The sequence below is a fragment of the Salvelinus alpinus genome, chromosome 14, assembly GCF_045679555.1.
Source record: "Salvelinus alpinus chromosome 14, SLU_Salpinus.1, whole genome shotgun sequence".
NCBI classification, from domain to species: Eukaryota; Metazoa; Chordata; class Actinopteri; order Salmoniformes; family Salmonidae; genus Salvelinus; species Salvelinus alpinus.
Window position 1 is genome coordinate 31,525,788 of NC_092099.1, and position 16,348 is coordinate 31,542,135.

General features: G+C 42.0%; 1 pseudogene; it reads right to left on the reverse strand.

Annotated features, from left to right (window-relative positions):
• The window catches only part of LOC139538186 (tryptophan--tRNA ligase, mitochondrial-like), a 36,434-nt pseudogene that overhangs the window by 8,765 nt on the left and 11,321 nt on the right, over positions 1-16,348 (reverse strand).

The window sequence follows — 16,348 nt, forward strand, 5'->3', positions numbered from 1 at the left end:
ATATGTACATATTCTCATTCACCCCTTTAGATTTGTGTGTATTAGGTAGTTGTTGGGGAATTGTTAGATTACTTGTTAGATTTGTGTGTATTAGGTAGTTGTTGGGGAATTGTTTGATTACTTGTTAGATATTACTGCACTTTTGGAACTAGAAGCACAAGCATTTCGCTACACTCGCATTAACATCTGCTAACCAAGTGTATGTGACCCAAAAAATAAATAAATTTGATTTGGTAAGCTGCCTAAATGACTACTACGTCGGTAGCCATGAAGTGCTTTGAAAGACTGGTGACGGCTCACAACACCATCATCCCGGAAACCCTAGACCCACTCCAATCCACATACCGCCTTAACAGATCCACAGATAACGCAATCTCAATCGCACTCCACACTGTCCCTTTCCCACCTGGACAAAAGGAACACCTATGTGAGAATGCTGTTCATTGACTACAGCTCAGCGTTCAACACCATAGCGCCCACAAAGCTCATCACTAAGCTAAGGACCCTGGGACTAAACACCTCCCTCTGCAACTGGATCCTGGACTTCCTGACGGGCCGCCCCCAGGTGGTAAGGGTAGGCAACAACACAACTGCCACGCTGATCCTCAACACTGGGGCCCCTCAGGAGTGTGTGCTTAGTCCCCTCCTGTACTACCTGTTCACCCACGACTGCGTGACCATGATTAAGTTTTCTGACGACACAACGGTGGTAGGCCTGATTACTGACAACGATGAGACAGCCTATAAGGAGGAAGTCAGAGACCTGGTAGTGTAGTGCCAGGACAACAACCTCTCCCTCAACGTGAGCAAGACAAAGGAGATGATCGTGGACCACAGGAAAAAGAAGGCCGAACACACCCCCATTCACGTGACGGGGCTGTAGTGAAGGGGGTCGAGAGTTCCTTGGTGTCCACATCACCAAACTATCGTGGTCCAAACACACCAATAATGTCGTGAAGAGGGCACAACCACGCCTTTTCCCCTCAAGAGACTGAAAAGACTTGGCATGGGTCCCCAGATCCTCAAAAAGTTCTACAGCTGCACCATCGAGAGCATCCTGACCAGTTGCATCACCGTCTGGTATGGCAACTGCTCGGCATCCAACCGTAAGGCGCTACAGAGTAGTGGGTACAGCCCAGTACATCACTGGGGCTAAGCTTCCTGCCATCCAGGACCTATATACAAGGCGGTGTCAGAGGAAGGCCTAAAAAATTGTCAGAGACTCCAGTCACCCAAGTCATAGACTGTTCTCTCAGCTACCGTATGGCAAGTGGTACCGGAGCGCCAAGTTTAGGTCCAAAAGGCTCCTTAACAGCTTCTATCCCCAAGCCATAAGACTGCTGAACAATTAATCAAATGGCCAGCTAGACGATTTCCCCCCACCCCCCCGTTTTTACACTGCTGCTACTCGCTGTTTATTATCTATGCATAGTCACTTTACCCCTACCTACATGTACAAATTACCTTGTTTAACCTGTACCCCCACACATTGGCTCAGTACCGGTACCCCCTGTACATAGCCTTATTATTGTAACTTTTTTATTTTGTAAATATTTTCTTAACTCTATTTCTTGAACTGCATTGTTGGTTAACGACTTGTAAGTAAGCATTTCACGGTGAGTTCTTCACCTGTTGTTTTTAGCACGTGACAATTACAATTTGATTTGATTGAGTATAAATATATGTGTGAGTGAGCAAATTATGGACTGAGTGTTTGTATGTGTGTTGGGGTGACAGTGTGTCACAACAGTGCAAAGATTGAAATAAAAGGTCAATAAAGATGCAAGGTTAATGCAGATAGTCCGTGTAGCTATTTTGGTAGTTATTTAACAGTCATATTGCTTGGGGATAGAAGCTGTTTAAGAGATTGTTGGTGTCAGATTTGATGACCGGTACGTCTTGCCGTGCGGCACCGGTACCTCTTGCCTGCATCTAGCTGATCTGGGGAGTAATCATTAGTCCAAAATGTGTTTATTTTGGACAAATTCAGGTAGGTCCATCCAGAATCGGCAGAATGAATACACTTCTGATCATCAGTCACACACAGTTCACTTTCATAGCAGCCACGTACAGCATCATCACTTTGCTCATTGTATAATTTCTTATCGCATCTGCGCGCTCTCCTCCGCTCACCTTTTCCCTTAGCTGTTGTGTTGTGGAGTGAAGTCCACAAGCAATCTGTGACAAGGCACAAAAACCTCTCCAAGCCAAACATTCAAACCATAAATGCTAACCTCTACAGAGTCTCCATCATTGTAACCATATTAGCTAATGTAATAGTCAACAAACTCAAAATCAAATAAAATTGTATTTGTCACATGCGCCGAATACAACAGGTGTAGACTTACAAGCCCTTAACCAACAATGCAGTTTTAAGAAAAAAATGAAATGTTAAGAAAGTATTTACTAAAATAAACTGAAGTAAAACTAACGCTTTAGTAAACCCACAATCAAATCCATGTGCACAATCAGGCATAACAGTGTACAGTAAGCAGTTTGCAATTACACCGGTGGCAATACATTTATAAAACCAAAAGCTTACCTTGACTTGGAAGAGATGCAGTGTTGGATGGCCTTAGCCAGCTAGCTAACAGAAATAGCATTCCTCTCTGTTTGAGTCAGGTTGTTGAGTAGGCTAAATTAGCTGTATTAGCTAAGTAAGTGAAAGGTTAACTAAGAAGAAGAAAAAAAAGGAAAAAAATAAATATATATAGCCAGCTCTCCCCCTCTGCTGCTTCTCCATTTAAGAAATTAATTTGTTCAAAACTCTTCAACTATTGTCTTTCTCTCTCTGAGTCAACTACTCACCACATGTTATGCACTGCAGTGCTAGCTAGCTGCAGCTTATGCGTTCAGTACTATATTCATGCTCTGATCCTTTGATTGTATGAACAACATGTCAGTTTATGCGGCAAGAGCTCTGATGGGTCGGAGGGTGTCCTCTGGAAGTCGTCATAATTACTGTGTCTATGGAAGTGGGTGAGAACCATGAGCCTCCTAGGTTTTGTATTGAAGTCTGTGCTACCCTACAGGGTGCTGTTGAGGCTACTGTAGACCTTCATTGCAAAACATTGTGTTTTAATTAATTATTTGGTGACGTGAATATATTTAGTATAGTTTTATCTAAAAAGGATAACAGACGTTTCACTATTTTTATATTTTATGAAGTTCACTGAGTAGGATGGTTTTCCCCTTCCTCCTCTGAGGAGCTTCCATTGGTGTAACTTTACTATGGTCTTTCTCTCGGACACACATATGCCCACGCACACACACTCGCGCCAATCTTTTCAAGCTGAAGGCCCTTCACTTAAGACACTATTGATTTCAACTGGTCACCATTTTTTCAATGAAGTCAAGTGTTTTCTTTGGCCGTAGTGGTATTTGTACATGTGGAACAGACTCTGGTTAGTTTGTTCAATAGGAGATCCCCTTCGCTGCCAAGATATGTGGCATGAAGCTAAATGGGAATAAAAATAGGCCTTGGTGCGTGTGTGAGAGAAATATCACAGATGGACCACACTATCAAAACACATATGTCACTTGCAGAGATAGTCTGACACATATAAACACACATTTTAAGTGTCCAGGGAGAAAATGTCTATTCGGATTACACTTCCTTTCCTAACTCAGGAGTTTACCCCAAAAAATAATTATCCCCTTCATGTGGCTTCCTCTGAAGTAAATGGTGGTATGTGTTTTCATAATCCCTGTGAATTTGCAGAGCACACAGTGAAGATAAGGATTGGAGTGATAAAAGAAGCATTTTAAACTGCCTGCATTAGGTAACCATTCAGAGCTTGCCATGATAAAATAAACATTCCAATATGGCCACCACTTCAGCTGACTTTCTTGATGACATGCTGGGAAACAAATCCAAAGCAGCCTGCTCAGACCGCCAAGTCACAAACACACTCTCAGCTTTTCCAACTGTTTGCAACACCACATTAGAAAATAGGCTCAAACTCTTTTAATAGAGCAGTGATTATGTGTGTGTGTGTATGCATGAGTGTGTACCTGCCTGCATGTGTCTGACTAATCTGTGACTGTTGGAAGAGGATAGATGTCTCTGGGTCGATGCCACAGGCCAGCAGGCTGGCAACCATGACCAGTATGTTGACCCGCAGAAGGGCGGGGTCCTGAGACTGGGTGATGGAGTGCAGGTCCACTATGCTGTAGAGCACTGAGGGGTACTGGCTCTGCAGGGACACCCAGCTCTCCAGAGCCCCAAGGTATTTCCCTAGGTGGGGCACAGATGTGGGCTGGATCCCAGAGAACACATACCCTCCTGGAGGCTCCTGTTGAGGAGCGGAGGAGAGAGAAGAGTTTGAAAAGAGATCAAACTTGAGAGGGAGAAGCAACTTCCTGATGGGCCGCCCCCAGGTGGTAAGGGTAGGCAACAACATGTCTGCCACGCTGATCCTCAACACCGGGGGCCCTCAGGGGTGTGTACTTAGTCCCCTCCTGTACTCCCTGTTCACCCACGACTGCGTGGCCAAGCACGACTCCAACACCATCATTAAGTTTGCTGACGACACAACAGTGGTAGGCCTGATCACCGACAACGATGAGACAGCCTATAGGGAGAAGGTCAGAGAACTGGCAGTGTGGTACCAGGACAACAACCTCTCCCTCAATGTGAGCAAGACAAAGGAGCTGATCCTGGACCACAGGAAAAGGCAGGCCGAACAGGCCCCCATTAACATCAACGGGGCTGTAGTGGAGCGGGTCGAGAGTTTCAAGTTCCTTGGTGTCCACATCACCAACAAACTATCATGGTCCAAACACACCAAGACAGTCGTGAAGAGGGCACGACAACACCTTTTCCCCCTCAGGAGACTGAAAAGATTTGGCATGGGTCCTCAGATCCTCTAAAGTTATACAGCAGCACCATCGAGAGCATCCTGACCAGTTGCATCACCGCCTGGTATGGCGGGGCCAAGCTTCTATGGGGCCAAGCTTCCTGTAATCCAGGACCTATATAATAGGTGGTGTCAGAGGAAAGCCCATAAAATTGTCAGAGACTCCAGTCACCCACGTCATAGACTGTTTTCTCTGCTACCGCACAGCAAGCGTTACCGGAGTGCCAAGTCTAGGTCCAAAAGGCTCCTTAACAGCTTCTACCCCCAAGCCATAAGACTGCTGAACAATTAATCAAATGGCCACCGGACAATTACATTGACCCCCCTTCCATTTGTTGTGTACACTGCTGCTACTCGCTGTTTATTATCTATGCATAGTCACTTCACTCCTACCTACATGTACAAATTACCTCAACTAACCTGCAGCCCCACACACTGACTCGGTACCGGTACCCCCTGTATATAGCCTCGTTATTGTTATGTTATTGTGTTACTTTTTATTTAAATTTTATTTTTTACTTTAGTAAATTTGGTAAATATTTTCTTAACTCTTCTTGAACTGCACTGTTGGTTAAGGGCCTGTAAGTAAGCATTTCACGGTAAGGTCTACACTTGTGTTATTCGGTGCATGTGACAAATAAAGTTTGACTGGATTTGAACAAGAGTAATAAAAGTAACACACTTCAAGACAACATCAAGAGAAAAAAAATAAGAAATTAAGGAGAGAAAGAAAAAGTGAAGTCACCTGCAGAGGTGTTTGTACTGTATGCAGCCAACTGGCAGATTGGGAGGCAGTGGTCATGGTTGTATTGCTGTTATGGAGATGCTTAATAAAATTCATACCTAGCACCTCTGTAACAGTCAATGGGAGAACGTAACCAGCATATGTCCAATAAAAATATAGAACACTCTCCAGCCAGCCAATGAGGCCAGAGCAACAACTACAAATGGCCAATGAAAGCAGGGCAGAGTGGAAAATAAACCAATAAGAGTTGAAAAAAAATGTAGGTATATAGTCAGAGCAGAAATCAAGTGGGGTGTGTGTGAATGAGAGTCTATACTCAAGAGCATCATAAACCACAGCTATCAGACACAATTACATGAAGACCTTATTTTAAAGCCTTGGTCGGAGTTGAGGAATAGGCTCTTTTCAAAATTGGGATCCTTAACGTTAAGAAAAATCCCTAACCGATTTCAATTGTTGTTGTTTTTTTAAACAAAATTTAAAATCACAGTGCAGTTATCACGGAATGTTATTCTCCGTTTTATAGCCTACTTAGACGATAGGCTATAAGGGCCAGGGGAAAGTTGTGTCATTTAAATTAAACCAAGAGAAAAAGGCAAACTTTAGGCTACTTTGCTAGACATACAAAAGAAGACGTTGCGATACAGATTACCAAGACATTCTTTCTGTCTGCCCCATCTTCTCTCTCCCTCACGCTTGCTCGCCTGCCTTTGCTCATCGCTAATGATGCGAGCGTGTTCAGACTTCAGTCTGTTGCGTGTAGAATATCCTAGCCTATTCATTGATGACAGGCCCTGCTTTACAGAAATTGCGAGACATTGCAAGCCAATAAATTGCAATATACAACATTCCATTGTAAGATACAGCTTTTGATTGCCAATAGATAGGCCTAGTGCACGGTTTTGACTCCGTCTGCCTGGTGGCCGAACCTGCCCTTACTGTGCCCCTCCGCTCTCTCTCTGTCCCTTGCTAGCTCACTATGAAAGATGCGAGTGTTTGTGTTCTCGGAAGTACGGCAACTAAATCAGTCTCCTCCATTTCAAAAATACTGAATCTTAGGAGGCGATTATTAGCGGAATGTACATATGTACATACTACCTCAATTGGCCCGACCAACCAGTGCTCCCACACATTGGCTAACCGGGCTATCTGCATTGTGTCCCGCCACCCGCCACCCACCACCCGCCAACCCCTCTTTACGCTACTGCTACTCTCTGTTCATCATATATGCATAGTCACTTTAACCATATCTACATGTACATACTACCTCAGTCAGCCTGACTAACCGGTGTCTGTATGTAGCCTCGCTACTTTTATAGCCTCGTTACTGTATATAGCATCGCTAATGTTTTTCACTGTCTTTTTACTGTTGTTTTTATTTCTTTACTTACCTATTGTTCACCTAATACCTTTTTTGCACTATTGGTTAGAGTCTGTAAGTAAGCATTTCACTGTAAGGTTGAATACCTGTTGTATTCGGCGCACGTGACAAATAAACTTTGATTTGGTTTGATTTGAATTTAATCCTGACACCATAGAGGAAGAGGTGAAGCGAGAGGTTTCACTCTCGCCAAAATAAGCCCAATGCATTTCTATGGACTTGTTTCGGACCTAAGCTTGTCACCTGCCTTCTCTCCTTTAGGACGACTCCCATTGTTAGGGCAGAGACATGAGCATCTCGTCATCATATACAGATCTCTGTTGACACTCAGAAATGGCAGTGGACATGCAAGGAGTCGAGGAATCAATTATTTTGGAGTCGACTCTCAATCACCAAGTCATCGTCAGTAACTTTGGAAAAATGCAAGCGACAGCACCAACAATACTTTTGAGAAGTTAAATGAGAAGGAAATGCAAACATTGCGAGGTCGAATTGGGGTACAGTAATGGCAGTACGGGTGCAATGCTTAACCATCTAAAAAGGGACACATCGTGAGACCCAAACCATTGCTGGCAGCAGCATTGTGAATTCACATGGAATTTTAACGGAAAACCAATATGAAAATGGTTGTTTAAATGTTACATCCCTATGTCCTTTCGACTCTAAAAGAGGGATCACTTTTCGCATTCTGATCTGTGGGCAAATATTGTGTTTCTGGTTCTGCTGGGTTCTGGCAGGCTTGGGTCTGGCATTGACCTACTCCATTGAGCCTTGGCATCGATAAAGTATACTGATTCTGGCCTTGGTCCATTCCTACTAGTAATGGCATTTTGCTCGGCCTGTACTAAAATACTGTGTTACTGAGGGGGCAAGGGGAGTGGCATGAAAGGGGACCTGGAACTTTACTAATGACTAGAGAGGTTTCTTAGTGTCACGCCCTGACTTTAGTTATATTTGCCTTCTTTATTATTTGGTTAGGTCAGGGTGTGACAAGGGTGGTTTGTTTAGTTTTTGTATTGTCTAGGGGTTTTTGTCTTGTCTAGGGTTTTTGTTATCTATGGGGATTTTGTATTGTCTAGGGGTATGTAGGTTGATGGTGGCCTGGATGGGTTCCCAATCAGAGACAGCTGTTTTTCGTTGTCTCTGATTGGGGAGCCTATTTAGGTTGCCATTTTCCAAGTTGGTTTTGTGGGTAGTTGTCCTTGCTAGTTGCCTGGATGCACTACGTTGGCGTCACGTGTCGTTGTGATGTTTTTGTTGGTGACATGGGTAAATAAATAAGTATGTACGCTCCAAACGCTGCGCCTTGGTCCACTCCTTTAAATGGCCGTGACACTTAGCTAAATATATTAAACAGCAGCGCAAGGCTTCTGTTATTAAGCAGCACAAACAAAAAGCGTAAACAATTGTCAATTGGAACCATTTTAATATGTTAGAAGAGACTGTCAGCAATACCTGTCTGAAAATGTTCTCTAAAGCCAGTTATACACCGTGCTTGAAATTGTATCGACACAATACCCTCCACAACACAAGCAAAAACAGCTGTCATAAAATGCTGTAGAAGTCGGGATACCTTACAACCATGGCTCTAAAGTGTGACCAAAGCATTCGCTCCTAAATATTTTGCTATGTGACCTGACATTTATTCTGGGAGCACCAGTGCGACTAGAAAAAAAATACACCCACATGCCGTGCGCCTCCCAAATTTTGTAACAATGTGGAGGGCTCTGCATAGCTCCGCAATGACATGATTGGTTGATGGTAGGTGGGGGAGATACATCCTGTATAAATCCTCTCTGGGATAGGGTCTAGTTTGCTGAATTTCCGCCTGACTGACGTGCCCAAAGTAAACTGCCTGTTACTTAGGCCCAAAAGCCAGAATATGCATATAATTGGTAGCATTGGATAGAAAACACTTTGAAGTTTCTAAAACTGTTAAAATAATGTCTGAGACTATAACAGAATTGATATTGCAGGCAAAAATCTGAAGAAAAACCAACCATAATTAATTTTTGGAGGTCCCAGGCTCTTCTAATTCAAACCTATTGTTCTTAAGTAAATCAGTCTCCCAGATTGCAATTCCTATGGCTTCCACTAGATGTCAACAGTCTTTATTCAAGGTTTAAGGCTTGCTTTTTGAAAGACAAGCAAGAAATTTGAGTTTTGGTTAGGAGAGCACTGGCAAAATATCAGTCTTTCGGCGTGCGAGAGAGAGGGTGCACGCTTACTAATTTTGATTTCCTATTGAACATACTACTTTCCCTATGAAATATATAGTTTAATTACATTTTAGAGTACCTGAGGATTAAATAGAAATGTTGTTTGACTTGTTTGGACGAAGTTTAGCAGTAGCTTTTTGGACTCCTTTGTCTGCATGTTGAACGAGTGGATTACTGAAATCGATGGCGCCAACTAAACAGAATTTTTGGAATATAAAGAAGGATTTTATCTAACAAAACGACCATTCATGTTGTAGCTGGGACCCTTGGGATTACAAACAGAGGAAGATCTTCAAAAGTAAGTGATTTATTTAATCGCTATTTGTGACTTTATGAAGCCTGTGCTGGTTGAAAAATATGTTGATGTGGGGCGCCGTCCTCAGACAATCACATGGTATGCTTTTGCCGTAAAGCCTATTGTAAATCGGACAACGCAGTTAGATTAACAAGAATTGAAGCTTTTAAATTATATAAGATACTTGTATGTTCATGAATGTTTAATATTACGATTATTTATTTGAATTGCGCCCTCCAATTCCACCGGATGTTGTTGGCTAGTGTCCCGCTAGCGGGATGCCTATCCCTAAACACAAACTCAATTCCTTGAAAAAAAATATGGAGAACTTTGATGAAAGGCGGTCAGAACAAATTCACAAATAAAATTAATCTTTATGATACGTTGTTTAGAAATTTCGAAGACACGAAAATGAGCTTGTACTCCTAGAAAGAGATTGGGGAGGTAATGGGGAAGATGCAGTAAAGAGGTCGATGGAATGAGGACCGTGGTGGATTGAAGGACGCTGGGTTGGCGCAGATTCAACAAATCTGATCTAACAAAGTGGATATTTATCAAATTCGTTATGATCGATGCATTGTAACAGGCCCACAAATGTGGTTACCAAAACACGATTTGGATATTTGGCTGTTTTCGCTGCATAACATTTAGAAGTTGTTCCTGTTCCGGATTAGAAGAAGTGACTGCTAAATGCTAACTCCCGTTTGTATAAACTAGTAGCATAGTTAGCATACAGAAATCGTTCATTTTTAACTGTAATGCAGATGACTGATGACCATGACATGAACATGCATTGGGGTTGACATCAGAACAAGCATTATACTCCGATTCTTTCCTCAACATAGTGTGAAATACACATAAATAGTAGGCAAATTTTCCTGGGGGGCAATGAGGAGATTCGGGATGGAGATGCAGGTGAGAAAATGGTGCAGCCTTTTTACTTCATGCTATCATGGCAGAGCACCGGGAAACGGACTCCCCAACATCTCACAAGAAGTAAGGTCTTTTCATTTAGCCAGTTGCTCGCAATTAGCTGGATGGCTATAGAGATTAACCCTGAATCACTACGAGTGGTGCAGTGAAAACCAATTTATTGGATGCGTATGTCAGCGCCCCGAAGCACAAGAAGTATGAATGCTCTGACTTCTGTGGAGGTCGCATCCCCGTAATTGAAACACGAAGCAGACCAAACTCTTTGGTCCTTTAAAAACCTACTGTATGTAAAATAGTGTGTATCCGGAAAGTATTCAGACCCCTTGACTTTTTCCACATTTTGTTACAGCCTAATTCTAAAATGTATTAAATAAAACATTTTCCTCACCAATCTACACACAATACCCCATAATGACAAAGCAATTTTTTTTTTTTTAATATATATATTAAAAAAACAAACAGAAACACCTTATTTACAAAAGTATTCAGACACTTTGCTATGAGACTCGAAATTGAGCTCTGGTGCATCCTGTTTCCATTGATCATCATTGAGATCTTTCTACAACTTGATTGGAGTCCACCTGTGGTAAATTCAATTGATTAGACACGATTTGGAAAGGCACACACCTGTCTATATAAGGTCCTGCAGTTGACAGTACATGTCAGAGCAAAAACCAAGACATAAGGTGGAAGGAATTGTCCATAGAGCTCCGAGGACAGGATTGTGTTGAGGCACAGATCTGGGGAAGGGTACCAAAAGATTTCTGTAGCATTGAAGGTCCCCAAGAACACAGTGGCCTCCATCATTCTTAAATGGAAGATGTTTGAAACCACCAAGACTCTTCCTAGAGCTGGCTGCCCGGCCAAACTGAGCAATCGGGGGAGAAGGGCTTTGGTCAGGGAGGTGACCAAGAACCCGATGGTCACTCTGACAGAGCTCCAGAGTTCCTCTGTGAGGATGGAAGAACCTTCCAGAAGGACAACCATCTCTGCAGCACTCCAGCAATCATGCCTTTATGGTAGTGGCCAGACGGAAGCCACTCCTCAGTAAAAGGCACAAGACAGCCTGCTTGGATTTTGCCAAAAAGGCACCTAAAAGACTCTCAGACCATGAGAAACAAGATTCTCTGGTCTGATGAAACCAAGATTGAGCTCTTTGGCCTGAATGGCAAGCGTCACATCTGGAGGAAACCTGGCACCATCCCTACGGTGAAGCATGGTGGTGGCAGCATCATGCTGTGGGGATGTTTTTCAGCGGTAGGGACTGGGAGACTAGTCAGGATCAAGGCAAAGATGAATGGAGCAAAGTTCAGGGAGATCCTTGATGAAAACCTGCTCCAGAGTGCTCAGGACCTCAGACTGCGGCGAAGGTTCACCTTCCAACAGTACAGCGACCCTAAGCACACAGCCAAGACAACGCAGGAGTGGCTTCGCGACAAGCCTCTGAATGTCCTTGAGAGGCCCAGCCAGAGCCCGGACTTGAACCTGATCGAACATCTCTGGAGAGACCTGAAAATAGCTGTGCAGCAATGCTCCCCATCCAACCTGACAGAGCTTGAGAGGATCTGCAGAGAGAAATAGGATAAACTCCCCAAATACAGTTGTGCCAAGCTTGTAGCGTCATACCCAAGAAGACTTGAGGCTGTAAGCCAAAGGTGCTTCAACAAAGTACCGAGTAAGGGTCTGAATACTTATGTAAATGTGATCTGTTTTTTATTTGTAATAAATTAGCAAATATTTCCAAAAACCTGTTTTTGCTCTGTCATTAAGGGGTATTGTTTGTAGATTCATGAGAAAAAACAAACAATTGAATACATTTTAGAATATGGCTGTAACCTAACAAAATGTGGAAAAAGTCAAGGGGTCTGAATACTTTCTGAATGCACTGTATTTACAGGGGTACAAAAATTCAAAATCAATAGCTAAATGATCCTCGGTATGACTATCTTAAAAACAATTCCATTTGTTAGCCAAGTAGAAACCCAACCCCCGGACCCTTAGACCTTATTTTTTTTTTTTTAAGTACTACAAGTTTGATGGTTGTATCCATCAATTGTCCCATTAACAATCACACATATTAGTAAACTAATTCCATTTCAAACTTCACATTTCTCTAGTATAGGCTACTTACCGTAATGAATGATATCAGCAAAATGCCTACGATAAATGATCGGTGTGGTCGGTGTCGATAATTTTTGGTTTATCTGTTAATCGTGGTTACTTTACCTATATCCCACAATTTCGGGGCACAGAAAGAGAGAAAAAGGGATAGCTTATACAGGAGATCAATATCATTAGCAATGAATGAATGACTGATGCCGTTAGCACTATTAAATACATTTTATAAAGCAAACATTATCCATTAGGTCTTGCACAGCAAATACTTCAATAGTTTAAGCATATGTTGCAGAACAGTGATTAAAATATTTTATCAGAATATTAAGGTCTTAAGGGTAAGCTATAATTGACTGAGTTGACAAGCCACAGAAAACGATTCATCATTTGAAAATCCCCAATAAAAACAACCATTCTATCAGATCTTTAAGCATTGGTTGAGTTGACGTTAGACAAAAATCTAACGAAGTTGGTTGTCACGGAGTTGACAAAATGTTTATATTTCATTCAAGTTGTATACACAGTAGCAATGTTGTTTTCCTCATAATCAGTCATTAATTTGACTAAAACCTAAAGAAATGTAGGCCTAACATATTGGATCCAAAATTCTAATTCTATCAGGCAGATGGAGTTATACGTATGGTTGTGACCAAGGTGATTCCAATATTGTTTGATAAAAAGTAGAGAACTTTACAGACAATGAGTGGTCTTGTTGCACTACATGTAATGAGGACATGAATAAGGTATGGTATAGCTGACCCTGCTCATTCCTGATTAATTTAGGATTTTATAAAAATCTGACATCTTTTAGTTATCACAGTTTTGAGATAAATATTATTTAAAGTCACAGAGGGCTATTGCAAGAAGCTACATAATATAATTGTTCATATAATATCCATTATTGTCATTTTTTGGAGAGTTTGAAATGTAGATCCTTTGCTCCGGACAAGGGCATGGGCCATCGAATGAAGAGGACCAAAGCGCAGCGTGGTAAGTGTACATATTCCTTTTATTTAGGATGACGCCGACAAAAACAATAAACAATACAAAAACAACCGTGAAGCTTAAGGCAATGTGCCACAAACAAAGTTAACTTCCCACAAAGAAAGGAGGGAAAAGGGCTACCTAAGTATGGTTTCCAATCAGAGACAACGATAGACAGCTGTCCCTGATTGAGAACCATACCCGGCCAAAACATAGAAATACAAAATCATAGAAAAACAAAACATAGAATGCGCACCCCAAATCACACCCTGACCAAACCAAAATAGAGACATAAAAAGACTCTCTAAGGTCAGAGCGTGACAGTCCAGGCATAGAGCCTATTAAATTCATCATATTTAAAACATTTAGAAAATTCCCCAAACAAATATTTTCTCAAAATCTTTTCCTTTAAATTCCCCAAAATATAAATTGTAAACTCAAATAATGCAACAAAATCGAATTAAAAATAAAAGTTTCCTTGCCGGACAAGGATTGTCCCGACTTTCATGAATCCCTGAGCTAATTTCCTGCTATTCTACACATTTTGTCATGAGGCTGAGAGAATTGTTTTTAAAGCTAATTCCCTGTTATTCAAAATATATTTTCATGGCTTATGGCGTGTTCATATGCTATCTGGGGGGCCCAACCTCTAGGTGGACCCCAACCCCAATTAAAAAAAAAATAATACCATTGTGATTATTATATTTTTTTCTTGGGTTCGGGGCTCCCAAAACTCGTGGGCCCCCCACCTTGAGGGGGTTGCAGGAGTGTGTGCTACGCCAGTGGTGCCACGTACAAGACAACTCAGAAACTGAGAGGTAACATGTACATACTTTTTTTTGCATAGAGCTTTCTATTGGTTGATTCTGATACTTTCCAAGTGGGAAACTCATACCTCATTTTTCTACAAGTTTCCAAGTCGGACATATGCGAGTTTCCGAGTTGTCTTGAAGGTGGGACGATCTCTTGCATGTCTTCACTCACAAACTTGATGCTCTTAAAGAAACTGTGTACAATTTCCAATGTAATGCATCTCAGTAGGTACTGCTTTTACACAATGTAGAAACCTAATATTTTGACAAATGACTTTGTAATACCGGTTTTTGTATCAATATTTTAGCTTTTTATAATAAACAAATGTCTTTACACTGTTAAATATTAGGGTTTAGGTTTCTAGTGCACAACATGTGCTTGTGCTTCATAGCTATAATTCATATAGGCTAGGCCCAATATAGGCTATCTCTCAATCAATAAAAAAAACATCTTCTGGTGCTCCTACATTTTGTTATGTTGTGTTTGTAACTTTTAAGTTGGGAGCACCAGTGCTACCAATGAAAAGTGTTCATTTAGAGCCCTGCTTGCAACCAAGAAAATCATGTTGAAATCCCTGCTGTGTAACTTGGGCTGCCATCTTTGAAATTCTTTATCTTTACAAATCTTTAGAAACTTAATCTCAAAGTTTGTGCAGGAAATTGTACAGTATTTTCTTTTTTAGGTTATCATAACTAATTAGAAAACACTTAGAGGATACTCTCACTCTTGTAAATTTGGCAAAAAGCAATAGTACTCTGAATCACAATCAGTTTATCTGAGGAACCAACAGCCTTCTACGGCCTCTGGGATCAGATAACCACTGTTCTGAGAACAGTCCTGTCTGTCTCGGTTTTTTGGGCTTAAAGGATCAGATAACTACCCTTCGGTATCAGATTTCAGGTCAGTAAAAGGCGATGGCAGGAAGGAACTGGGTGCTTATGTCATTATTACTGAGGGGGTAATTGTAGCAGAGAGCCATTGATGCTGAGGGCCCCTTAAGAGGTGTCAGGAGTGATTTGGGTGCGGACGGCCTGAATCTGGCTCATGTGTGTTCTCACCTCGTGTTGACACGCCAAACGCATGTTCCCCCCTTGCCCCGGGGGAGGCTTTTAGCCATGCAGACATGGTAATGGTGTCATTTGAGACAATAACAGGCTAACTGAGTCAGCGCTAACTCTTAACGAGCCACTGGGTAATCAGGCTATCACACGTCACAGCGCCTGCCTGACACATCTGCTCTGCGTTGCATTTGGTCAGAGAAAATACACTTATTTTTAACTTGTGCCACTACAGTTATGAGAATAGAGACAGAGAATTTGGAAAATCTGATAAATGTTGGCAGCACGACCGTATTGGTGTAGTTTTAAGGCAAACATTGAATGTGAATGCGGCGTTATTTGAGGGTTCGCCGTTGCCATTAACTGAAAAGAAAAGATAAAAAGACGATGCAGAATCTCTTCCATTCATGACCAAACCCCCTCAACCTGTCCAACTGTATCTCACTCCCCCACTCGCTCTTCCTGCACTCTCTCCTTACTCATTTGTGTCTCTCCATTTTCCCTTATTCCATCTCTCCCACCAAATGTGGGCCTGTTGATGACACGTAGCAGCAGCGGTAACTTTGGGTGTTCTCTCCTCATATTTTACTCTGACAGGTGCGTCGTGGTCCTACCACAGTGTAGCCTAGGTGACGAAAGGTTTCTTCATCCACATCTAGCATATGGTGAATACATTACACACTGTGTGCGAGTGTGACATTAACGCCAACAGCTAGAAGGGTTACGTACACTTTCAGGCCATGTTTTCACACTTGCAGACACTTTCCGGGAATGTGTGTTCATATAACATGTGTGTGTATATATATGTGTCCTTACATGTAGGAGGGTATGCAGGAGTGTGTGTGTGTGTGTGTGTCTGATCAACCTGAGTGAAGCAGGAATGACAGAACTCATCACAGGTGGGAAAAGCCAATCACATCTGACATCAAAACAGCACGGATGACAT